This window comes from Acinonyx jubatus, chromosome B1 (genome assembly GCF_027475565.1).
Source record: "Acinonyx jubatus isolate Ajub_Pintada_27869175 chromosome B1, VMU_Ajub_asm_v1.0, whole genome shotgun sequence".
NCBI classification, from domain to species: Eukaryota; Metazoa; Chordata; class Mammalia; order Carnivora; family Felidae; genus Acinonyx; species Acinonyx jubatus.
The window spans coordinates 164,636,394-164,662,348 of record NC_069382.1 but is presented as its reverse complement, the minus strand read 5'-3'; the positions used below and the strand labels follow the sequence as shown (position 1 = coordinate 164,662,348).

At 36.8% G+C, this 25,955-nt stretch overlaps 1 pseudogene; it reads left to right on the top strand.

The window, feature by feature from the left end:
* Positions 1-1,065: 1,065 nt before the first annotated feature.
* On the top strand, positions 1,066-5,273 carry LOC106986646 (40S ribosomal protein SA-like; annotated as a pseudogene).
* Positions 5,274-25,955: the final 20,682 nt, after the last annotated feature.

The following is a 25,955-nucleotide window of genomic DNA, read 5'->3' as shown; positions in this document are numbered from 1 at the left end:
TAACAAAACATATATTATTTTCAAAAGCATTTACCAAGCAAGATAGATCAGATACTGAAAAGGAGAAACAATAAAAATCAAAGTGAAAATCAATGAAACAGAAAACGAAGAAGAAATTGAGAAAAATAAATAAAATCAAAAAAATGGGGGAAAGGTAATAAACTTGGAAAAATCTAGATTAATCAGGGGAAAAAATGAACTACAAAGATATCAATTGCCAATATCTGACATGAGAGGAACGACATCCTCACTCTACAAATATTCAAGGTTAGTAAGAGAATATTCTGAAAATTATGCCAATAAATTGAATTCATATGAAATGGAAAAATTCTTTGAAAGACAAACTATCAAAGCTCACTCAAGAAAACAAAATGAGATAATCAGAATAGGTCTATATCTATTAAAGAATTTGACTTTGTACTTAAAAATCTTTCCACAAAGGAAATTTCAGCGAATTGCTTCACCTGTGAATTTTGATCCAAGAAAGAAATATCAATTCTTGAAAAAAATCTAGGAATTATTTTAAACTATTTTAAAGTTATTTTAAATGATTTTTAAATTTTTTTAATTTGTGTTGAATATTATATTAAATAATTAAACATTGCGATCAAGGAGGACTGCTCCCAGGATTATAAAGTCAGTTCAATATGTCAGAATCAATCAAGGTAATTCACTGAGGTGGCTTTGTCATGTCAGACTGTCTAGGCTGAAATAAAGTTGACCCTTGAACAACCTGAGGACTGAGCGGCGACCACGCTCGACCTGGGGACTGGGCAGTGACCATGCTCCCCAAATATAAGTACTAATAGCCTGTTCTTGCTTGGAAGTCTTGCCAATAACATAAACTGTCGACACATATTTTGCATGTTCTATGTATTACATACTATATTCTCACCATAAAGTAAGCTAAAGAAAAGGTTATTCAGAAAATCATAAGGAAGAGAAAATACATTTACAGTTCTATATGAATATTTATTGAAAAGCATCCGAGAATCACCCACCCACCCCCCACTACCAACCACCACCACCATTGGGGCAAGTGGTAAGAGCAGTCTTGGTCCCAGCATGCTGATGTGCTGCAGCCTGGTGGCAGCACTGCCCGGAGGCACACTACAGCTGCCCTATCAACCTAGAAGTGTACCGCCTGCCCATGGCCATCAGGAGCTACAGCCACACATGAGTGAGCCAGCCTCCAGAGGCCGTGAGGCTAGGGAAACCCCTTGGGGATGAGGGAAGAGGGGTAAAGGAATACCAATGGTACATGGCTCCCTCCACCTGGTACGGAGCCCTTGAGGGCTGCTGATGGCCTGATTGGGCCTCCCCGGTATTCAGAGGTCAGCAGACTCTCTGGGCCAGTCACCTTTGATTTGGTCCCAGGGAGACTGGGGTAGGCAAGTGTAAATAAATGCCTTGTGGCTATCATTGTCAACTCAAAAAAAAAAAAGCCTCATCAGAAGGGAAATACAAATAAAATCCATAAAGAGATACCACCCCACACTTTTCAGAAAGGCTAAAATTAACAACTCAGGAAACAACAGATGTTGGTGGGGATGAGGAGAAAGGGGAAAACTTTTGTACTGCTGGAGGGAATGCAAACTGGTGCAGCCACTCTGGAGAGCAGTATGGAGGTTCCTCAAAAGATTAAAAATGGACCTACCCTACAACCCAGCAATTGCACAACTAGGTATTTATCCAAAGGATACAAAACTGCTGATTCAAATGGGCACATGTACCCCAATGTTTATAGCAGCACTATCAACAAGAGCCAAATTATGGAAAGAGCCCAAATGTCTATCAACTGATGAATGCATAAAGAATATATGGTATATAGGGGTGCCTGAATGGCACTTCCATTAATATTTTAATAATTTTACAGTGAACACAGTACAGGAACATTCCCTATCATGTAATCCCTACAACAATCTTACAATGTAAACGTGTAGCAACATGCACATATTTTGCAAATGAAGCAACCAAGACGCTGTGACCTTAAATGGTTTGCCCAGGATCTTTACAATAGACCAGCATGAAATGCTCGATTGCATTTCTGGAACACTTTCCCAGGTTTTTTGATTGGTTTCTAATTCCTTTCTTATATCCCTGGGCGCTGTGCTGACTTTTTGGCCCTGAAAGCACATGAGGACCACTTTCTTTAGGGGATTGTCTACATCGCTTCTAAATGCTTCCTTCACCTGTACCAGTAGCTCAGAATCTACTTTTCTATATATGTTAAAGTCAGTTTTATGCCCCTTAAATCAACCAGTGTAGATCTTCCTGTACTGAAGGCCTTTGGTTTGGTACCTTACAAACCAAAAGAACCTTTTTGGAAGACTCACTGTCACTTCCCTATCATCAAATGTTTTAGGGTCTATATTCTGTCTTACACATCTTTGTTTTTCTTTTTTTCTTTTACAAATATTGATATAATGCTTACTGTGTGCTAAGTCGTATTCTAAAGGTTTTAACAATGTTAAATTTTTTAATCCTTATAAGCTAAGTACCGTTATTAACTTCATTTAGAGGTAGGGGATGGAGACACACTTGCCTGAGGGCACTAGATTAGTAAGTAGCAGAGTTTTGCATAGTAACAGTTATACACAACAGAATCCCAACAGTGCCATAAAACCAACTGGCAAATTCTACAGTGTAGACTGAAATTTGAACAGTCTCAGAGAACTCTACAATAAGTCTATAAGCTCTAACATTGAAATCAAGAAATAACTGGGGCACCTGGGTGGCTCAGTCGGTTAAGTGTCCGACTTCCGCTCAGGTCATGATCTCGCAGTCCGTGAGTTCAAGCCCCGCGTCGGGCTCTGTGCTGATGGCTCAGAGCCTGGAGCCTGTTTCAGATTCTGTGTCTCCCTCTCTCTCTGACCCTCCCCCGTTCATGCTCTGTCTCTCTCTGTCTCAAAAATAAATAAACGTTAAAAAAAATTTTTTAAAAAGAAATCAAGAAATAACTGTGACTGAGGTGCCTGGGTGGCTCAGTCAGTTAAGTGTTTGACTCTTGATCTTAGCTCAGGTCTTGATATCACAGTCATGAGTTGGAGCCTCATGTTGGGCTCCACACCCTCGCTCAATATGGAGTCTAATTAAACACACACACACACACACACACACACACACACACAGGAAATAACTGTAACCAATATGGGTAAAAATGTCTGCATGATAAACTTGAGGGCAAGATAGGAATAGTTCAACCAAAAAGGAGGAGGAACTAGATTCATAATGTTACCTGATACACTCCTGACTAGGTTCCACTTGTGTGTGTGTGTGTGTTTATATATACATATAATATGTTAATTAAACTAAAAATGGAAAACTTATTGCTGTCAAATAACTAAGTATGGAGCATTTTTTTTTTGAGAGAACTGATTTCTCGCTATTAATCTTTCTGTGGTCTTAATGCCCAGAGTTAAAATAATTCCCTCAGGTATTATTAGGGAGAATGTTGATCCATCAGGGAGATCTAAATCACATTTTCAGTCATCCTGAAAGGGAAGATAAAGTAACCTTCTAGTCTTGTTTACAGCACATATTACCTTTAAACACTACCACAAAATAAATAAATAAATAAATAAATAAATAAATAATAAACAAACCAAATTTTACATTGATAGGTTGTCTCTATTCTTTCAAATCAATAGTTGCTGTGTAACTATCTCAAAGTCTATTAAAAATAAAACAATAGCATTTAACAATTTTTGCACTTAATTTGTGCCAGGCCCTTTTCTAAGAGCTTTATATGATTACCTCACTTAATTCCTGTAACAGCCTTACGAAGTAGATACCTTTATTTCCATTTTATATATAAAAGAATTAAAACAGAATTTACACCTTCTGTGCTACCCAAGGAGGGGTCCATGTAGTGTTTTGTGTTCATGTCATAATTTAAAGGGAAACTTTTACAATGTCTGGAGCCCCTCCTACAAATGAAGGATGTCCTCAAATTCTTTGCAGCAGGAACCCACTTAGGTGACACCAACCTTGACTTCCAAATGGAACAGTGCATCTACAAAAGGAAAAGTGATGGCATCTATGTCATAAATCTTAAGAGAACCTGGGAGAAGCTTCTGATGGTAGCTCGTGCCATCATCGCCATTGAAAACCCAGCTGATGTCAGTGCCCTATGATCCAGGAATGCTGGCCAGTGAACTGTGCTGATGTTTGCTGCTGCTCCTGGAGCCACTCCTATTGCTGGTCACTTCACTCCTGGAACCTTCACTAACCAGATCCAGGAAGCCTTCAAGGGAAGAGATTTCTGATGGTTACTGATCCCAGAGCTGACCACAAGCCTCTTGCAAACGTCCTATGTTCACCTGCTTACCATCGCTCTGTATAACACAGACTCTCCTCTGTGTTATATGGACATTGCCATCCCTTGCAACAAGAGTGTGTCTGATGTGGTGGGTGCTGGCTTGGGAAGTTCTGCACATATGTGGTACCGTTTCCTGTGAATGCCCATGGGAGGTCATGCCTGTTCTCTACTTCTACAGAGATCCTGAAGAGATTGAAAAGGACGAGCAGGCTGCTACTGAAAAAGCTGTGACCAAGGAGGACTTTCAGGGTGAATGGACTGTTCCAGCTCCTGAGTTCACTGTTACTCATCCTGAAGTCGCAGACTGGTCTAAAGGCATGGAGGTGCACTCTGGGCCTATTCGGCAGTTCCCCACTGAAGGCTAGAGCGCTCAGCCTGCCACTGAACACTGGTCTGCAGCTCCGCCTGCTCAGGCCACCGAATGGGCTAGAACAACCACTGAGTGGTCTTAAGCTGCTCTTCCACAAAGGCAAACAAAATGGAAATAAGGTTGATGGAAAATAGTTTCTAAATAAATAAACAAACAAATAACAGAGTTTAGCTAATCGGTCCAAGGTCATTTAGCTAGGAAAAGAAATAGATTTAAATCCAAACAGTCTGACTTCAAAACTTTTGCTACCAACCACTAATGATAGAAAAAGCTGTTAGAATAATATGATTACAGCTGATGAATTTGGCATCCAGAATCCTTGTCCATATTCCTATTTTAATTTCTCAAAAGTCCCTGGAAAATTAGTGAATATCAACCACAATCAGGAAACCAAAGTGTGGTGTCTCCCAAATACTCAGAAAAAAAGGAAGACTATCGTATAAATACTCTACTAATTATAATAACACAATGCTACCTGAAATTGAATGTCTATGGAAGGCATTTTAAAAGACTGTTACCTCGTGGCTTGTGATCACTGCCCAAGAAAAAGATAAGGTCTTCTGCTGGATTCTAAGAACTTAACAATAGACTAAATTTTTGACCAACAATTCCATGTTATCAATTTTATGTGTTTCAAGACTCTTAATGGAGGAACTAAGATTGTGATGATGTATTTATGCCTAGTTTGCAATTAGTTCTGAAATATCCTATTTGCTTACCATAAATTTGATACTTTAACTCTCTCCTCCTCACATACTATATAAAACCCATAAAAATTAGTAGAAACTATTTATGTAGCCTTATTATATACCAGACACAGTCCTAAGCACTTTATGTATTTTAACTCTTTTAATTCATACATCAGACTTATTAAATAAGTAGTGTTATAACCACCATTTTATACATAAAGAAACTGTGGCATACAAAGGTTATCTTCAAGGTCACTTACTAGTGCAAATGGTAGAGACCACATCTAAAGAAGGTAGTCTGGGCAAAAAGATGATGTTCATAACTATGATGTTATATGATAATGAGATGATCCACCTATCCTAAAATACCATTAGTGCCACAGAGCTATGTCCTCTCTTGGGGAACTCATTGCCAGATATTCGCTAAGCATTTATTGAGTTCCAGTTTTCCTAGTTACCATTCAAAGTCTGTACCAACAGTGACTTTACAAAGCGAGAACCATATTTCATTCTTTCTCATTGCCACGTAGTATTCCATGGTGTATATAAACCACAATTTCTTTATCCATTCATCAGTTGATGGACATTTAGGCTCTTTCCATAATTTGGCTATTGTTGAAAGTGCTGTTATAAACATTGGGGTACAAGTGCCCCTATGCATCAGTACTCCTGTATCCCTTGGATAAATTCCTAGCAGTGCTATTGCTGGGTCATAAGGTAGATCTATTTTTAATTTTTTGAGGAACCTCCACACTGTTTTCCAGAGTGGCTGCACCAGTTTGCATTCCCACCAACAGTGCAAGAGGGTTCCCGTTTCTCCACATCCTCTCCGGCATCTATAGTCTCCTGATTTGTTCATTTTAGCCACTCTGACTGGCGTGAGGTGGTATCTCAGTGTGGTTTTGATTTGTATTTCCCTGGTGAGGAGTGACGTTGAGCATCATTTCATGTGCTTGTTGGCCATCTGGATGTCTTCTTTAGAGAAGTGTCTATTCATGTTTTCTGCCAATTTGACAATAAATTCATATTAAAAAAAGTGAGAACCCATTACCTTTAGATTTAACTCAAGAAAAAATTAGTGGTTTAATACTGCTTCAAAAATATGAATCATTTTAATCATTACCTTGGTTGTATACATCGACTTGATAACTGAACCAGTTTAATGAAGGAACTATTTACAGAATTGAGGGGAGGGTTATAGGGACCAACCAGGGAAGGAGAAGCATTAGGACTCCAAGAGCCAGAAGCTGTTCCCATTTCCATTCCGGAGAGGGAAAAAGATGTTGCTATACAGGACACCATCAAGAGCAGTAATGGTGGTAGAGGGTCTGCAACAGTAGCAGCTGTGGTGCTAGGTAGAGGAACACAGCCACTGCCAAACCACAGCCCAATAAATGGGAGGCAAAAATATATACTCTGACTTCATTCTCCTCCCATCCACCAATCTCCCGCGGGTGCCTTGATTGGCTGAACAGAGGGCAAGGGAGAGTATGTGATAGAGTCTACAGACTTCAGAATCCTAGCACCCAGAGCAGGGTGGGATCCGATGCTGATCTGGAAGGACAAATGGAAAATAACTAATACTCCTTACTGCTCAGTACTTGGTACTTCATCACCTGAGAGGAAAACAGGAAATAGCAAGAGAGACCTATATTTGATAAAATGAAGACTTGTTTAGAAGAGCCTCATAATTACTAAAATTGTCTACATTGGCATGGAAGTTGAAGAGATATTGTATGAAAATTTTTAAGTACAAAATTTGCATCACTTTTACCAGGCTCAATTCTCTCCCTGTTAATAATCACTGCTTTTTAAAATTGTTTAAATTAAGGTGACTTTCGTCCATCTACAGAACCCACATTTCATGGTTTCTCTTTTAGAGATTTTGCTTTTGTTCATTTGACCGGCAAATGTTATAATTCTGCCTCAAAACATCTTTATATTCATTTCCTTCTCTCTTTTCTATTACTGTTATTTCAAGTTTTTATCAACCAAGCCTACTATTGGCCATGACAACAGTGAACTCCAAGTCCTTGAAATGACAGGCTGTTCTCTGCCCAAAGTCCTGACTATGCTCTCTGAATATAACATAAAATAAATTCAGACAATGGCACCAGGAATTTCACAGAGAAAGATCCTTTACTGATTGTGTTTTCCAATTTGCATGTAATTTGCAGTAATTTTAACTGTGCAAAAACTGTGCATTTAATTACCATTCATTCTTTCTGACTTCTTTTAGGGAGTCCCATTAATTAAGGTGAGATTTAGATAAATTTGGTTCTGCTGAATAAGGAAAACTGACTTGGATCTTTATGTAAAAATTAAACATTCAAAGGATTCTATTAATAAGCATTAATGTTCTCTCTGGTCCAATTTAGTTTTTGAGAATTTAGTGTTGTTGTCCCTTACCAAACTGTCCTTCATGTTTTGTTTTCATTTAAATCCCAGTTAGTGAACATAAGTGAATATTACTTACAGTTGTACAATTTAGTGATTCACACTTATATACAATACCCAGTGCTCTTCACACGTGCCCTCCTTAATTCCTATCACCTACTTAGCCCATCCCCCCACTCACCTCTCCTCCGGTAACCATCAGTTTGTTCTGTATGGTTAAGAGTGTTTTCTTGTTTTGTCTCTCTCTTTCTCCTCCCCCTACCCTGATCATTTGTTTTGTTTCTTAAATTATACATATGAGTGAAATCATATGGTAGTTGTCTTTCTCTGAGTTATTTCACTTAGCATAATACTATCTAGCTCCATCCGTCTCATGGAAAATGGCAAGATTTCATTCTTTCTTATGGCTGAGTAATACTTCTTTGTGTGTGTGTGTGTGTGTGTGTGTGTGTGCATACCACAACTTCTTTATCCATGCAACTTCTTGCTAGATATATATTCTGAGGAAAGGGAAACAAAAGCAAAATAAACTATTGGGACTTCATAAAAATTAAAATCTTCTGTACAAGGAAGGAAACAATCAATAAAACTAAAAGCCAATGTACAGAATGGAAAAAAAATTTGCAAATGACATATCTGATAAAGGGTTAGTATCCAAAATCTATAAAGAACTTATAAAACTTAACACCCCCAAAAACAAAAAATGCAATTAAAAAGTGGGCAGAATGGGGCACTTGGGTGGCTCAGTTGGTTAAGTGCCCAATTTCGACTGAGGTTATGATCTTGTGGTTTGTGGGTTGGAGCCCCACGTCAGGCTCTGTGCTGAAAGTTCAGAGTCTGGAGCCTGCTTCAGATTCTGTATCTCCCTTTCTCTACCCTTCCCTCACTTGCACTGTCTCTGTCTCTCTCTCAAAAATAAATAAACATTTAAAAAAAGTGGGCAGGAGACATAAACAGGCATTTTCCAAAGAACACTTCCAGATGGCCAACAGACATGAAAAGATGTTCAACATCACTCATCATCAGGGAAATACAAATTGAAACTACAATGAGATATCACCTCACATCTGTCAGAATGGCTAAAATCAACAATACAAGAAACAACAGGTGTTGGCAAAGTTGGGGAAAAAGATGAACCCAGATGCACTTAGTGTGAATGCAAACTAGTGAAGCCACTCTGGAAAACAGTATGGAAGTTCCACAAAAAATTAAAAATAGAACTACACTATGATCCAGCAATTGCCTTACTAAGTATTTACCCAAAGAATACAAAAATACTAATTCAAAGGAATACATGCACCCTGATATTTATAGCAGCATTATCTACAACAGCCAACTTATGGAAACAGCTCAAATGTCCATCAACCAAACTTTCTTTTACATTGCTTTTAACAAAAATTTATTTTATTATTATTATTACTATTATTATTATTATTTTATTTAAGTTCAATTTAGTTAACATACAGTGCAGTATTGGTTTCAGGAGCAGAATTCAGGGATTCATCACTTCCAGATAACACTCAGTGCTCATCCCAAAAAGTGCCCTCCTTAATGCCCATCACCTATTTAGCTCATCTTCCCCACCCCACTTCTCCTCCAGAAAACTTTTGTTGGTTCTTTATATTTAAGAATCTCCTATGATTTGCCTCCCTGTTTTTACCTTATTTCATTTTTCCTTCCCTTCCCCTATGTTCATCTGTTGTGTTTCTTAAATTCTACATGAATGAAATTATATGGTATTTGTTTTTATCTGACTTATTTTGTTTAGCATAAAACGTTTTAATTCCATCCACATTGTTCCAAATGGCAAGATTTCATTATTTTTGATAGCTGAGTAATATTCCATTGTGTATATATACCACATCTTTTTTATCCATTCATCACTTGATGGACATTTGGACTCTTTCCATATTTGGCTATTTTTGAAAGTCCTGCTGTAAACATTGGGGTGCACGTGCGATTTTGAATCAGCATTTTTGTATCCTTTGTATAAATACCTAGTTGTGCAATTGCTGGGTCATGAGGTACCTCTATTTTTAATTTTCTGAGGAACCTCCATACTATTCTCCAGGGTGGCTGCTCCAGTTTGCACTCCCACCAACAGTGCCAAAGGTTTCCCCTTTCTCTGTATCCTCACCAACATCTGTTTCCTGAGTTGTTAATTTTAGCCATTCTGACAGGTGTGAGGTGGTATCTCACTGTGGTTTTGATTTGTATTTCCCTGATGATAAGTGATGTTGAGTATCTCTTCATGTGTCTGTTAGCCATCTGGATGTCTCCTTTGGAAAAGAAAAAAATGGATTATTTATTTTTGGGGGTGTTGAGTTTGACAAGTTTTTAGAGAATTTGGATACTAACCCTTTATCTGATATTTCATTGCAATATCAATATTTCATTTCTCTGATATTTCTTCCACACCATTGGTTGCCTTTTAGTTTTGGTGATTGTTTCTTTCATTGTTAAAAAGCTTTTTTTTTCTTGATGAGGTCCCAATAGTTTGCTTTTCAACAAAGCTGTAAGTTGTGCAGTGTTTCCTCCCTGTTAATTTTCTTCTTTGGTGAGCATGGGAAAATGGAGCCAATTGTCAAAGTTGTCCCTGGAAGTAAAAAAAGAGGGTAAATTATGGAAAAGTATCAAGTATAATATCTATATCTCTTTCTCTTCCCATGATACTGCAGAAAAAGAATGTATTAGTGTGTTAATGGAATGTATTAATGGAGTGGGAAAATTAAGAATGAAGAATGGAAAAAGGGCATGGTAACTATAAAGCTCAATTCTTAGTATTTTACTATAGATATCAGTTCATATATATACTTAAACATTTATATATATGTATGTAATATATATATTTGTAATATATACATTTTAATATATGTATTACATATATATGTAATATATATATTCTGGGTTTTCAGATTCATATTTAAATACCTGGAAAACTAATGTCACATGACAAACATACAACTGCTGTCTAGAACACCTAAAGAAGTAAGTTTTGGAGCCTTATAGGTGTCGTACTTAACCAAATCTTCTATCAATACATATTTGAATGTGTAATCTCTGCCTAGTCCTCTTCTGTATGCTCTTAAAAGAACACCAGAAATTTATTATATGACTCTACATTAAAAGAATGTATTAATACTAACTAAAACACATTTTTAAAAAGTAACAATGAATACTACCCTAAGATTAAAGAAAATATGATAATTGGGAGAATGAACAAATACAGAACTCAGACTAGTTAGAACAGCCTTTAGGGAAGGAACCATCTTGGAGCAGGAATAGGGTCAGTCAAGTAGTCAGAAGATAGAAGAGTAAGTGGGGAAAAGCAACAGCTAAGGCTAGGTACAAGTTTCATGTTTTAGGCTTAAGATTAATAATTTTCTAAAAGGGTACCATTTGTTTGCTGAGTAGACGTTCTACCTTTATTTCCTATTTGACACTCAAAACAAAGTAATAAGATAAAATAATGTAGTGTAATGATAGGATATTGATTGCAATATGCTACACTAACCATAAATGTCTTATTTAAATTGGCCAAACTTGACAAACTTGAATTTCCTCATCTGTGGATGGGGAAAATCACAAATACTATCAGCTTTATTTGTGAGGTTTATATAAGATAATATAAATTACTTTGAATAGTGTGCAATCTCTCACAGCTAAAAAAAATGATGAAGCTGACAGTCTAGACAAAATTCTAACCTATGCTCTGGGTGAGAGAGAGGCACAGAAAGATAGATGGGATTCATATCCACTTAAGCAATGTTTCTCAAAGTGGTCCAATCTGCTTCCATTATAATCAGTTTGATAACTTCAAAAAGAAAATTCTCATTCCATGGATGAAGATAACAAACCCCTTTCCTCCCCCCTCTCTCTCTAAAATGAAAAGAAAATAGAAGTTTCTGTTTCTATAAACAAAATAAAAATGAGGGAAGCCGCTTCTCAATGAGAGATGTAAACAGACTGATGGGAAAGAAAATCAGGCTATTACTAACTGATACTCATAAAACCTGACGGAGTCATGTAAGGAAGATTCTCCAACAGGGAAGTAGTCTGTCTTCCATGGAAAACTTCAAATACTTCAATTCCAATGAAGGCTTAGAATGAGTTGTGGTTTACTAGAAACAAGCTTTATTTGAAAGTCTCTTCATGCAATAGTAGGTCCCTTCCACCCCCAACCCCTCCCACAAATCCTTCAAAACTTCAAGAAGAGGCTTCTACTCCAAAGAGTAATGCTATTTTCTAAGGAAATTGAACAAGTCTATTTGAGAGAACAAAGACAGTTTGTAAGCATATTGTTGGAGAGCTCCTGAGTATGTTGGAAAAGGGCAAGAGGGAGCTGAAATTTTGCCTTTTCCTTACTTGCAAAAATTGTGATCCAAGCATGAAGGGCACTCACAGGAAAGGGGCACAGTGGATCTACCCAGAGTTCTTTTCTATTTTTATTAGTCTACAGGAGACTCCTTTTTCTACTTTCTTTGTCCAGAAATGGTACCTTTTTCTACTCTGCTCAGAGAGGATGGATTTTTCAAATTTCAACAATGATGCAGTGTAGGTGAGCAGAAGTGTATGGAATTGGCTGTCAGAGACCTCCACTTGTTGGCATTTAAGCGCTCCCTATTACTTTCTTCTCTGTTCCCACAAAAGTAAGGCATGACTTCAATGATCTCAAAGCATCATACACTTATCCAAACCTCCATATCCAAGAGCAGGAGATACTGGAAGCCATTCTACCTTTGCACTGAGCGAATCAATATATAAGGGTCAGTTCTCTGTGGCCTTAGTCCAAATCGCTTTAGTCAACTATTTTTGTGCAGATTTCAAGCTAATATTTTAAAAATAATTTGTAGTGAATGAAAACAAAGAACATTAGTATTCTATGCGTGTGTAAATTATATTAAATTCAAATTTCAGTATCCATAAATAAAATTTTATTGAAACATGGCCATGCTCATTCATTTAAGTAGTACTAATGGCTTCTTTGGAAGCCATTAATGGCAGAGTGGAGTAGTTACAATTAGAGAGAATAAAGTCCAGAAAGCCTGGACCTTAAATGTTTACTATCTGGGCCCATTACAGAAAAAGCTTTTCAATCCCTGATATAAAGTATTGATTAAAAAATTGTCCTTTTTCTTGAAAGTTGGAAAGGATGAGTTGAAAGTGTAGACATATTCCTATAGACTCCAAATTTTCTTTAGCCTTTTTTTTTTTAACATGCTTTCTTTTGGGCTAGTGGATGCCCAGGCTCTTATACTTCATGTTATCTATATTTCTTCCACTCTTGATAAAAAGCTGGAAATTGAATTGCATTAGCAAGATCCATGTCCATGCTCTTGTTAAAGGGTACCGTTGCAAAATGAAGATTTTGAAAAAGTCAGGCTGAATTTGTGTTATGGGTGAGGCAGTGGAGAGGTCAGGCCAAAGTTTTCACCCCTACATTTAGGACTTAGAGTTTCAAGACCAGCATTCTCTATAAACATCCCCAGAGGACCAATGCTCAGGAACTAGCTGTTGTTGTCCTTTCATACTAATCTTCTTTTGCCATCTTGAACCCATGCAATAACATTTTGCTCATATCTTTTCTCTGGAAACAGGTTTAAATTGCGCTTCAACCACTGCCTGTTTCCATGTTCCTACAAAATGGCCTCGTAATAGCTCTTTTTCTTTAATACATGAGCCTATATGGTCTTTATAGGTCCAGGAAATCAACTGTCAGGTTCTGAAGTGGAGACAGGAGCTGAATCTGAATAGAGGTGAGAACTATTAGAGAAATCCTCAGAGATGACATGGGGTTATCTAAAGGACAATAGGTACCCCTTCGTTCTCAGTTCCTGACATGTTATTGGACTGCTCTGAAAGAAATACCACAAATCATTACACACCGGGAGCTAAGCAGAATTTTTGCTGTGTTATATTGCTTTCATTTTATGTCCTAGAAACACCTGAAATAATGTGAATTATCATTTAGGAATTTAAGTGTCCTTTCAGTGTTTTGACAGAAGCACATGAAGGAGCCAGAGGCACCCACAACATTGAAACTGAACTTCAAAGAAACAGAATGAAGAACAAACACAGGGTTTGTCTATGGATTTCTTATTACAGAACTCCCCCAACTCTTGGCTTCTAGAGCACTTAGAAATGATGTAACCTCAGAGGGCTCTGGGATTGGAAACAGAGTGATTAAGTGTTCAAGGTCTGATTTGGGATCTGGTTATTATTATGGCATTATTCTAAAGCTAAATGAAAATTATCATTTTATTATACACATTTATGCTAACTACCAATCATTGACTGCAATGCTGTTCTTTAAAAGGGCTGCAATCTTACCATTGGTGAGAATGCAAACTGGTGCAGCCACTGTGGAAAATAGTATGGAGGTTCCTCAAAAAGTTAAAAATAGAACTACCCTATGATCCAGCAATTGCACTACTAGGTAATTACTCAAATAATACGTAAATACTAATTCAAATGGATACATGCACCCTGGTGTTTATAGCAGCATTATTTACAACAACCAAAATATGGAAACAGCCCAAGTGTCCACTGACAGATGAATGGATAAAGAAGATGGGTCATATATACACAATGGAATATTATTCAGCCATAAAAAGGAATCAGGTATTGCCATTTGCAACGACGTTGATGGAGCTTAAAGAGTATTATGCTGAGCAAAATATGTCAGGCAGAGAGGGACAAATACCGTATTATATCACTCATATATGGAATTTAAGAAACAAATGAGCAAAGGGGAAAAAGGGGCAGAGAGAGAGACTGGCAAACCAAAAAACGGACTCTTAACTATAGAGAAAAAACTGATGGGTACTAGAGGGGAGATGGGTGGAGGGATGGGTTGAAAAGGTGATGGATATTAAGGAATGCACTTGTGATGAACACTGGGTGCTGTATGGAAGTGTTGAGCCACTATATTGTACACCTGAAACTAATATTACAGTGTATGTTAACTAACTGGACTTTAAATAGAAACTAAAAAAAAAAAAAAAAGAGGGGAGCAGCAATCTTATTCTTATTCAGCCAAAGCACATCCTGAAGAAACATGAGGCAAATAATCTATTTAGAATAGTGAGCATTTGTCTCCTGGACATCGCTAAGAAGGCTGCCGGTTTACTTACCTTCAAAAAGACAAAGACAAACTCTCTAAAGCAAATTGGTCCTTGTAATGCATTGAGATTTATTACCTAAACTACAGTAAAGAAGATAATATAAATACTCTGCAATGAATTCATGAAAAGATAATGTGTCAAATTGAAGTTATTATAATTATAATCATGTACCATTAGGAAGACAGTCACAGTGTTTCAGTCATGTACTGGCTCTAGATGAAATTTAACATCAACATAACATTGTGCTATGTGGCAATTATGATAATAGACACCTAATTCATTATTAGATGAAGTCAAGTTGTAATGAAGTAATTCCATGAACAAATAATAAAGCATACTGACCCTTGTGAAATATCAAATTCTATAAATTTTCCCCCAGAAATACTATTTTTAATGTTAAGCAGTATGAAGATATTTAGACTTTGTAAAATAAAAAACACATCATTTTAAAACAAGCTGTTGAAGTGGACATTAAAAAAACAGAATTTGAGGGGCACCTGGGTGGCTCGGTTGGTTGGGTGTCCAACTTGGCTCAGGTCGTGATTTCATGACTCGTGAGTTCAAGCCCCGCATCAGACTATGTGCTGACAGCTCAGGGCCTAAAGTCTGCTTTGGATTCTGTGTCTCCCTCTCTTTCTCTGCCCCTCCCCTGTTCACACTCTGTTTCTTTCTCTCTCTCAAAAGTAAACATTAAAAAAATTAAAAAAAACAACAACAGAATTTGATATTAATTATATATACCAATTAAAACTATACTTTAAGCTAAAACATGCTTTAATATATATTAAATTTAATTAATTTAATTTATATACGTGTGTATGCGTGTGTTTATTTATTTATTTATTTATTTATTATCCTGCTCAAACTTCCATAAAAGAAACACCAGATACTAGGTGTCTTGAACAACAGAAATTTCTTTTCTCATAATCTGGAAAGTAAAGTCCAGGATCACGATGCCAAGACAGTTGGTGTCTAATGAAGCCTCTCTTCCAGACTTTCAGAAAGACACCTTCTCACTTTGTCTCCGCTTGGCCTTTTCTTTGTGTATGCATGGAGAGAGAGAGAGAGAGAGAGAGAGAGAGAGAGAGAGAGAGGGAGAGAGAGAGAGATTGAGAGAGAGGTTGAGAGAGAGATCTGGTGTCGCTTCCTCTTTCTACAAGATCATCAGTCCTATTAGATTAGGGCCCCACCCTTATGATCTCATTTTACTTTAAACACCTCCATAAAGGCTCTATCTGCAAATATAGTCACATTGAGGCTTAAGGCTAGAACATGTAAATTTTTGAGGGGACACAATTCAGTCCATAACAAAATGTGTAAACAGAAAGCACATTCTCTTTTCCACTCATTCAAAAAAATAATAAAGCAACTACATTACGTTTTAAGCTTAGATATCCCATTTATATGCTGTTAAAAGCTAACAAAGAGCTAAAGGAAGTACTTTAATTCTTCCATGCTGCAGAGAACATGAAAGTCCTTTTGAGGCACTGTGGAAATAATAACCTAAAATGATACCGTTTAGTTGTAAGACAATTCACCAATACCTTCCTAATGGAAAGTAAGTTAATGTGCCCATCTCAGCACATAGTATTTTTATGTACATAATTTATTTCTGTGACACCCTTGCTTTAAAAATATATTATAATGAATGGAATTAAACATCTTGGTTCTGATTCATCGAGATTACTAACAACCTTCTTCAATCTTTGATATTATTTTTTAAATTTTTTTTCAACGTTTATTTATTTTTGGGACAGAGAGAGACAGAGCATGAACGGGGGAGGGGCAGAGAGAGAGGGAGACACAGAATCGGAAACAGGCTCCGGGCTCTGAGCCATCAGCCCAGAGCCTGACGCGGGGCTCGAACTCCCGGACCGCGAGATTGTGACCTGGCTGAAGTCGGACGCTTAACCGACTGCGCCACCCAGGCGCCCCTGATATTATTTTTTTTTTAACTTAAAAAAGAGTCTCCACCAAAGTTCTATAGCAGTAAGTAATAACACTTGAATCCAGATATTTTAGAACTTTTTTTCCTAATTCCTTACTACACAGGACAAGGGTGCTGTATGATTTATCAGTCCAAGTAATGTTTGTTATTGTTGTTATTGGTTTTTTTTTTTTTATGACCTGTAAGCTGAAAGAAAGAAATGGTTTGGGTAATTCATGGTAGAATGATGTTTACCTACTTTCATATTTTGGATTTGGAAAAGCACCTTTGGTTCATATGAAGAAAGAGCAAGCATCCACAATAGCTCAAGTGTGGGGGAGAACGATAACAAGCAACTGGGGAAAGTGAAGTAAAGAAGTGTAAATTAGCTCTTGGCACCCTAGGATGTGTAAAGCTGCATAATAGTAGGTGCTATGGGTTATTAAACAATATAATATTAGTAGCCACTAGTCATCAACTGTCAACCAAATGACAGCCAGTGTTAACAGTGCACTTATGACCATCTTTTTCTCATTTAATCTTTATAACTCTATGCATAACTATCAGAATTTTCTCTTGTTTAAAAGATGAGGGATGCCTAGGTGGCTCAGTCAATTAAGTGTCGGACTTCAGCTCAAGTCATGATCTCGACAGTCTGTGGGTTCGAGGCCCGTGTTGGACACTGTGCTGACAGCTCATAGCCTGGAGCCTGCTTCGGAGTCTGTGTTTCCCTCTCTCTCTGTCCCTCCCCCACTTGCACTCTGTCTCTCCTCTCTCAAAAATAAACATTAAAAAAAAAAAAAAAAGATGAGAAGGTTAATTAGCGTAACCAAAGTTGCATACCAGGTGTCCAGGTCAGAATTCATACCTAGGACTGCTTTCTCTATCCATGCATGTTCTCTTTATGCTACAGTTCCCACTTATATGCCTTCAGAAAAACAAAGTATGTTTTATAATCTCAGCTCATAGAATACTTTATATTCTGTATAGTATAAAAAGAGTAAGGCAAAAGGGTATGTTTCTCTCCAACTGGTGTGAATAGAAGAAAATCACATGACTATGGTACTAGATACCATGAGCTGTGAGAACACCTGGCAGAATCGGATTGCCTGCCTGTGACATGTGTATGTGTGATGCTTTATCTTGACTGAGCTGCTCCACATATGCCACCCTTATTCATGCTTCCTGTTCTTCTTCATGTTTTCCAGCCATCTTGGGATTCTTATCTCTTTAACCTATCTTATTCCACCAATTCTTTAAGGAAACCAAAGTCTAATTCTTGGGAAATTTTAGTCAACTTTTTTAACCAAATGGTTCCATTGCATTTAGGGTCTTTACCTGGATCTTAGCTCTTGATAATAAACTGTATGACATTTTTCTCTATTCATTTGTCCAAACTATAGGCATTTTTGGTCCCTCTATAGCCATCTTAGGTACATAACAAATGTTCAAAATTGGTTATTTGATTAATGAGTTGTCAGATCAAATATGTCTTTTAAATTATGTATGTGGTAATTGGTCCATTTGTTAGAATAAGAAGTCAAAGGTATATGTATATTCCTGTCAAACCAAGGTGTTTTGCAGAAAACTAAACTCTGTTCCAACTCTGAGACTATTCCCAAATTCCAAACAGCCATTTCAGACTAAAGAATACGGACGTCTCACTCACTCAAACAGAAATTTATTGAATAAATTCTCTGTCTTGAATTCAGCATAAGAAACTAACAATACAGAGATGAATCAGATTCAGTGCCTGCTTGTAATGGATGCAGTAGTGCAGTAGAGAAACATTAGTTAAAATATTCAGTGAGTTTGATGTTTTATAGAGACTGGGAAAGAAATACCTATGTTACCAGAGAAAAACCAGTTAGTTGGACACCAAGAAACCCCACAGATTGGCATCAACTTGGTAAAACAGACACAATAGAGTTCTTATTTAACTGGCTAGGATTTTTGATCTTGACAACTTATGAAAAAAAGACAGTGAGTCTTGGGGACAAATTTCTACCAAGGAATTTTTCTACAGAGGGATGCTAGTATACTAATTAGTAATTAAAAATAAAGCTTGGTGGCTGCCAAAGGGGAGCTGGTGAGGGGATAGGCAAAATGAGTGAAGGAGAGTGGGAGGTACAGATTTCCAGTTATCAGAATGAGTAAATCTCAGGATGAAAGGTACAGCATAGGGAATATAGACGGCAGTATTGTAATAATACTGTATGGTGACAGATGGTTACTACACTTATGGTGAGCATAGAATAATGTATAGATTTGTCGAATCACTATGTTCTATGACTGAAATTAATATAACATTGTGTGTCAACTATACTTCAATAGAAATAATGAATAATAATTAAAACAAGCAAACATATCCCGTCCTACAGTCCACCCACTCTTTCTCTGTAAGATAAGGGAGCCAAATTGTAATCATGTTGTAAGTGAGTACTGATCACAGTAATTAGCTCTGTAATTACTAGCATGTGACTTTTGAAAATAAATCACTTTTTTTGGTCTTAGTTTACACATCTGAAAAATAGCAATAATGATAAAATCTACCTCTAGGATTGTTGTGAAAGCTGAATGCATTAATATACGTAAAATATTTATAACAGTTTCTTGCACAAGTAAATGTGCAAAAATATAGTATCATTTGAACAATTAATTATATGGCTTATAACAGCCTGATGTATACAATACAATGCACAGCAGAGTAATTGTAGCCAAGAGACTGGAGCAGGTGGATCCATTCATTCTTTCACATAGTGATTCCTCAATATCAATGAAGCACCTAACATAAGTCATTCATTATACTTGGTATTAATGATAGAACAATCAATCAAACTTATGTTTTCCTTTAACATAACTTACATTCTGATAGGAAATGTATCAAATAATTACAATTATTAGTGGTTAGGTGGGACTGGGGGAGAGACTTACTTCCTACTCCCAATATTTCTTTCCATGTGGGCAGAACTCCAAGACAGGCATAATCTCAGATTTTCTGCCTCTCACTCATTTGTCTCCTAAGGAAGAGGAGTAAATTTTCTGAAAGGTAAATTTATCTAAAAGGAGAAAAAAAAATAGACATGCAGTCCATCTGTCCCCTTTTGTCTCCATTTGCCATAACCTTTTATCAAATTTCATTTGATTCAAAACTCAAGAGAGGAAGAGAGAGCTATTTGTTGGAACCCCAGATAGTTATGGAGAAGGCAACACATTTATGAGGAATTACATGTAATCTAGTGAGACAAGGAAGTTTACCAAAGCAGGTGATGCTTGGATGCAAGTTGGCTGGTGAAAGAGAGGAGATGAGTCTGGAACACAGAAGGCCCATCCTCTCCCACTTCTATGTGGGCACTATCTATGGTTCTTTTCATTTCCCCTTATTTATATTGACATATTCTCTTTTTAAACATATTAATTCATTAATGAACAAATAATTAATTTAAACATTTTTAGTCTTCAAGATGTTTAGAAATGTCAAAATAGCCAGGCTTCACCTTAGGGTATATATTTTTTGTTAGAGGAACGTTTTCGATAAACCTTTTAAATTGTTGCCCATTTATGGGGTGCCTAGGTGGCTCAGTCAAATGACAGGCTCTTGATTTCGGCTCAGGTTGTGAGCTCGCAGTTTGTGAGTTTGAGCCCCACATCAGGCTCCACCCTGGAGCCTGCTTGGGATTCTCTCTCTCTCCCTCTCTCCCTGCCCCTCTAATACTCTCTCACTCTCTCTCTCTCTCTCTCTCTCTCTCTCAAAATAAATAAACTTTTAAAATATTAAAAAAATTATTGCTCATTTACAAGTTAATTTCCATAATTTATCTATAATATTAGCTATAATTATTGAGTACTTACAGTCTGTCAGAGACCATGCAAAAACATCATATATTTGATCTCATTTGATTCTTATAAAACTCAGAAAGAGTTGGTGTTACTATGCACATATTCAGATGAGAAAATTAAGGCATAAGAGGCTAAGTATCTTGTTCCCAGGTCACATAGCTAGTGAGGGACGGAGTTGGCATGGAATCTAACTGCATGATTTAACTCCAGTGGCCATGTTCCTAACAACTATAGCTTATGTATTTAAAAGCTAATGTTATTTCCAAATTTTGTTTTAACTGCTAATTATAACAAAACCATGTGAACAAACTTTAATAGGGTGTCAGCAAGGAAGGAAGCACTTCAGTGCATCCAATCCCTTTCACTGGCAAACCATGTCAAGCTATCAGACCCTTCATTGCGGAGCAAAATATGTGGTCTTCATATAGAGAACAATGTATATAGATTCATTAAAACCCAAACAGAATTAGCTTTAATAAAGTACCTCATAATTTTGGAAATATATTTACATGTATGTCAATACACAGTGTGATGCCTAAATCAATATGCTCCTTCCTGAGACTTTCTCATGAACAATTTTTGAACCACAGAGAAACATGCTTTGAATTAATTAAGTTCAATTCAAAAAAATTCACTAATCACTAATAATATGCAAAGTACTGTGCCCAGAACAATAGAGAATACAAATTCTATCTTCAAGGATATCACAATGCCTTATGTTGTGATTTCTTATTGTCATTTTTATTCACCGAAGTAATTTTATTATTTTCTAAGTGAGCTTCCTGTTTTCCTTCTCCTATTTGTTTTGTTGCCCAATATAAATGAGAGATAGCTTCCTTCATAAACCATATTTTTATTGCTTTGCACCAGAGCAAAGAAAAAAGACAGGTGAATAAGAGTTTTCTGTTTCTAACTAAAATTTTGAATAGCACCTAGAACACTGTCATTGTAAAAAATAATTGATTGTGGTGTTGATGCCAGCATTTATTTCCTTGGCCCTTTATTTAACGAAAGCATTACAGTGAATGAGAGGCTCTACCCATTCTAAATATCACAAATAGGATGGCGGATATCCCCCTATATTCTGAAGCCTTTCTGAGACATATATAGCTCTCTGTTTCAAATTAACCACACCTGTAAACAATTGATGCACCACATGATCCTCAGAGGCTGACAGTGTAGGAGGAAAAAGGTTAAGAAGAATGAGAGCCTGCTTAGGAAAAATCCCTCCTAGCAGAAAGCAGGATTTTGTGAAAGGTGCCTCTCTTCTAATATCCATCTACCTTTTTACAGAGGCAACTTGTTGTAAGGTTTTGGAAGGCAGACTGGACGTTTGCCTTACACCTCTTGGTATGTCACATTACAATCAAGGTATATGCCCCAAAGACGTTAAATGAAAATCACTTCTTACACTGATTGATTCTGTGCCCTTACTATAACCTCCATCTTCCACATTTCAATCTGTATTTATCTGATAAGACATTAATTAAAGATAAAAATACAACTTTTTTAAGGAAAGTGTGCAGAGAATGAGAAATAGAGGAAGAATTGAGAAAGTCTTTTTACCAGTTCAGTGAGTCTAGATTGGAGAGAGAAAAATAAAGAATGGTTTTCTGAATCAGCTTGTCTTTCTGTAATTACAACAATCACTTTCAAGAACTGTCTAGATATTAAAGTAGTAAAACTAAAATCAATCTAATTATCCATAGTGAACCTTCCTTCCATCAATTCCCATTACAGAGGAAACAAAATTGGCCATCACTTACCACTTCAATATTAATGCTGGCTGCAGCCCCACTGAGAGGTACTTAGATGCACACCATTTGTTAGAAATCTGAAAGCGATTCCTTTGACTATTAGCACATGCATAGCCAAAGAAAAGAGATGAGGAGAAATTACTAATTCATTTTTTCTTACAGCAAATAAGCACCGGGCTCATCTCTGGGACTATAACCATGTATAAGATGTTACTTCTTTATTCAAGAAATTCAGGGTCTTGTTGGGGAGACAAACATAGAAATAGAAGATGATGAAACAATGTGGTAAAAGCAACAATAGAAAGATTCACAAAATACCGAGAACCAGAAACTAGCCAAGTCAGGATGTTTGTAAAAGATAGGGAGAGGGATGTTGGTTGAGGATACAGGTGAGCTTTTATCTTGGGAGAAGTTGGGAGTGAGGAAGAGAGCATGTCCTCCAGAAAGAAAGGCCTGAATCAAAAGATGGAGGTGAGAAACACTAGGAGGTTAACATGCAACCACAAGCAATTTGTATTCTGTAACGTGGTGAGCCAGACAGAGACTGCCAGACAAAGAAGCAATGAGGAGTTGAAGCATATTTTGTGTTTTATTTTAAAGAGATAAATTTTGCCTAATAAGAGATGTGGAGTCAAAATGTTTGCAAGTACTGGAGCTATGTTGTAAGATCTGTGTTCTGGATTGTTCCAATGCTCTTCCAGATCCATTCTCCACCTTCCTCAATTCTGTGCTCTGCCCTGGAGACTAACCAGTATACACTACATGAAGGAGTTCTCCTGACTTCTGATTTCCAAATGGGTTTGGCTAATAGGGAGCCCATTCAGGAGATCAGAGAGGGGGTGGAAGAGAGGATAAGGTATTTATCTTGTATGATCTGAACATACCTTGATTTGGGGTGTCCCTTGGCTACTGAAAGACCTCTGCTCTTTCAAATTAGACAGCATTACCCACTTAATTTTCCCATATACCAGTAATCACTCCCTAGCTCATCTCATGGAGTCTAAAGGTGATCACACTTAGGCCAGATTATTACAGCATCTGTTGTGGTTGTTCCTACAACCAAACCTGTGGAAACTGTCCCTTTGTAAATAAAGTTTCCTTGAATTATCTTAGGAAAATGCCCTTTGTTTCCTATTGGGACCTGTGCTGATACACTTTGCATTTAGATAAGCCAAACTGAAGGCCGTAAAGAAGATGATGGCCCAGCTGAGACAAGGTCAAGGACTAAACTGTATTCATGAAAATTGAGTTAGAGAAGCAGGAAAAATGTTTGAGAAATACTTGGAGGTAAAATCTGTAGAATGTATTAATTGATTGGTTAGGGAGGGGTGTAAAAGAGGGGAAAGTCAATTTCCAATTCTTCAACTATTTAACATCAGTGACTACATGGATGATGGCGCTATTGATGAAAACTATAGATGGAGGAGCAGGTTTGTGGGGAAAGATGCTAAATCTTTTATATGTGTTGACTTTGAGGTGCCTAGGTCTGCTGAATATATGAAAATAAATGGTCAGGACCCAAATAATACCTTTGAAAGTTGTCAGTGTATCAGTAGGTTGCACTTAAACCATGAGACTGAGAACAATTACCTGGGCAAGAAACCCCAAAAAGAGCCAATATTATAGGAAATAGTTCTCAAAATTCCAAAAAGTTGTAATGCACCATCCAAGGTCCCTGGTCTAATGACTGATTCAATAGATACAGTGGTGGATTCAGAGACTGCGGGTTCCAAATACAAATCCTAAGTGATTCTGATAATATATTTTGCAGACCACATTTAGAGAGATACTCATTTAAGTGATGTACAGAGGAAGAAATGTTCATAAAAGAACAAAATGAATATCCAGAATATATAGAGAAATTCTAAAACTCAACAATGAAAACAAACAACTCCATTCAAAATGGACAAAGCATTTGAATAGACATTCTCTAATGAAGATATATGAAGGGCTGAGAAGCATATGAAAAATGCTTAACTTTGAAATGCAAATAAAAACCACAACAGGAAATTACCTCACTAGGTATTGCTATGATCAAAATACACCACACACACACACACACACACACACACACACATGCACACACACACACATAGAAAATAACAAGTGTTGCCAAGGATGTGGAGAAATTGGAACCCTTGTGCACAGTTGGTAGGAATTTAAAGTGGTATAGCCACAAGGAAAACAATATAGTAGTTCTTCAAAAACTTAAAAATAAAACTACTATATGATCAAGCAGTATTATTCATGATGGCTAAAACATGAAAACAATCTAAGTGTCCACTGACAGATGAACAGATAAGAATATGCTGTGTGTATATTTGTGTGTGTATACGTATACACACACAACGAAATATTCAGCCTTAAAATGGAAAGAAATTCTGATACACTACAACACAGATGAATTTTGAAAACATGCTAAGTAAGTCAGTCACAAAAAGACAAATGTAATATTCCTCTATATGAGGTAACTAGGGTTGTCAAAATAGAGAGAGAAAGTAGATAGTGGTTGTCAAGGGATGAGGGGGTGGGTAGATGGGAAGTTATTATTTAACGGGTATGGAGTTTCAGTTTTGCAAAACGAAGAGTTCAGGACATGGATGGTGGTGATGGCTGCACAACAATACAAATGTACTTAATATCACTGAACTGTACATTTAAAAATGGTTAAGACAGTAAACACTATGTTATAGGTATTTTATCAAAATAAAAAAAATTAAGTTAAAGTAAAAATAAAAATAAATACACCATTTTCTCCAAGAGGAAAAAAAAAAGAGAGAAAGAAATTGTGAAAGTATAAATGCAAGCAGAATTTCAATATGGAGAGAGCAATCATCAATGTCAAATTAAGTAGATGACCATATATTACAAATGACTTATTTCACTAAGGAAATAACATTCTGCAAGAAATGTTGTCTCTAAATTTCGATACATTTTCTGTATATCTTCCCAGTAAAATCTTGTGCCCTCATTTGTGTATAAATAACAACTTTAAATGTTGCTGATGTTCCCCCAAATTACATTACCCACTAAAAAATTGCATCTCTGTTCTTTACGAGTGAGGCATTCACTGATTTTAGAAATGTGCAGAAGGAAATATTTTCTTTATACAAAATGAAGCACCAAAACATAAAACAGGCTAAAGGTTACAGAATTACTGGCTGTCTGCCTACTCCACAGGCCAGATTCCCTCTGAGCAGAATATGAAAGTAACAAATAACCATAACATCAAAACTTTAGGCCTGTTTTCCAGAGACATACCAGGCTGGCATTAGGCAGATGTGGTTTTAGACTGGTTGTGTAGTCTCTTAATACCTTGGAAGAGCAAGATTTCTTGAGAAACATCCTGAATGCCCACTTATTTCACTTGAAGCATCTCCTAAATCCATAGGTTAGACTTGCCATTTCTCAGAATCAATCTAAGGCCCAGAGATGCAATGTATTATTGGGAACATTTAGTTCTTCCAGAGGCACTTATCTCTCTGCGTGCTCACGGATCCACTTCCTTTCAGCTTTCAAGTGGTAATTAT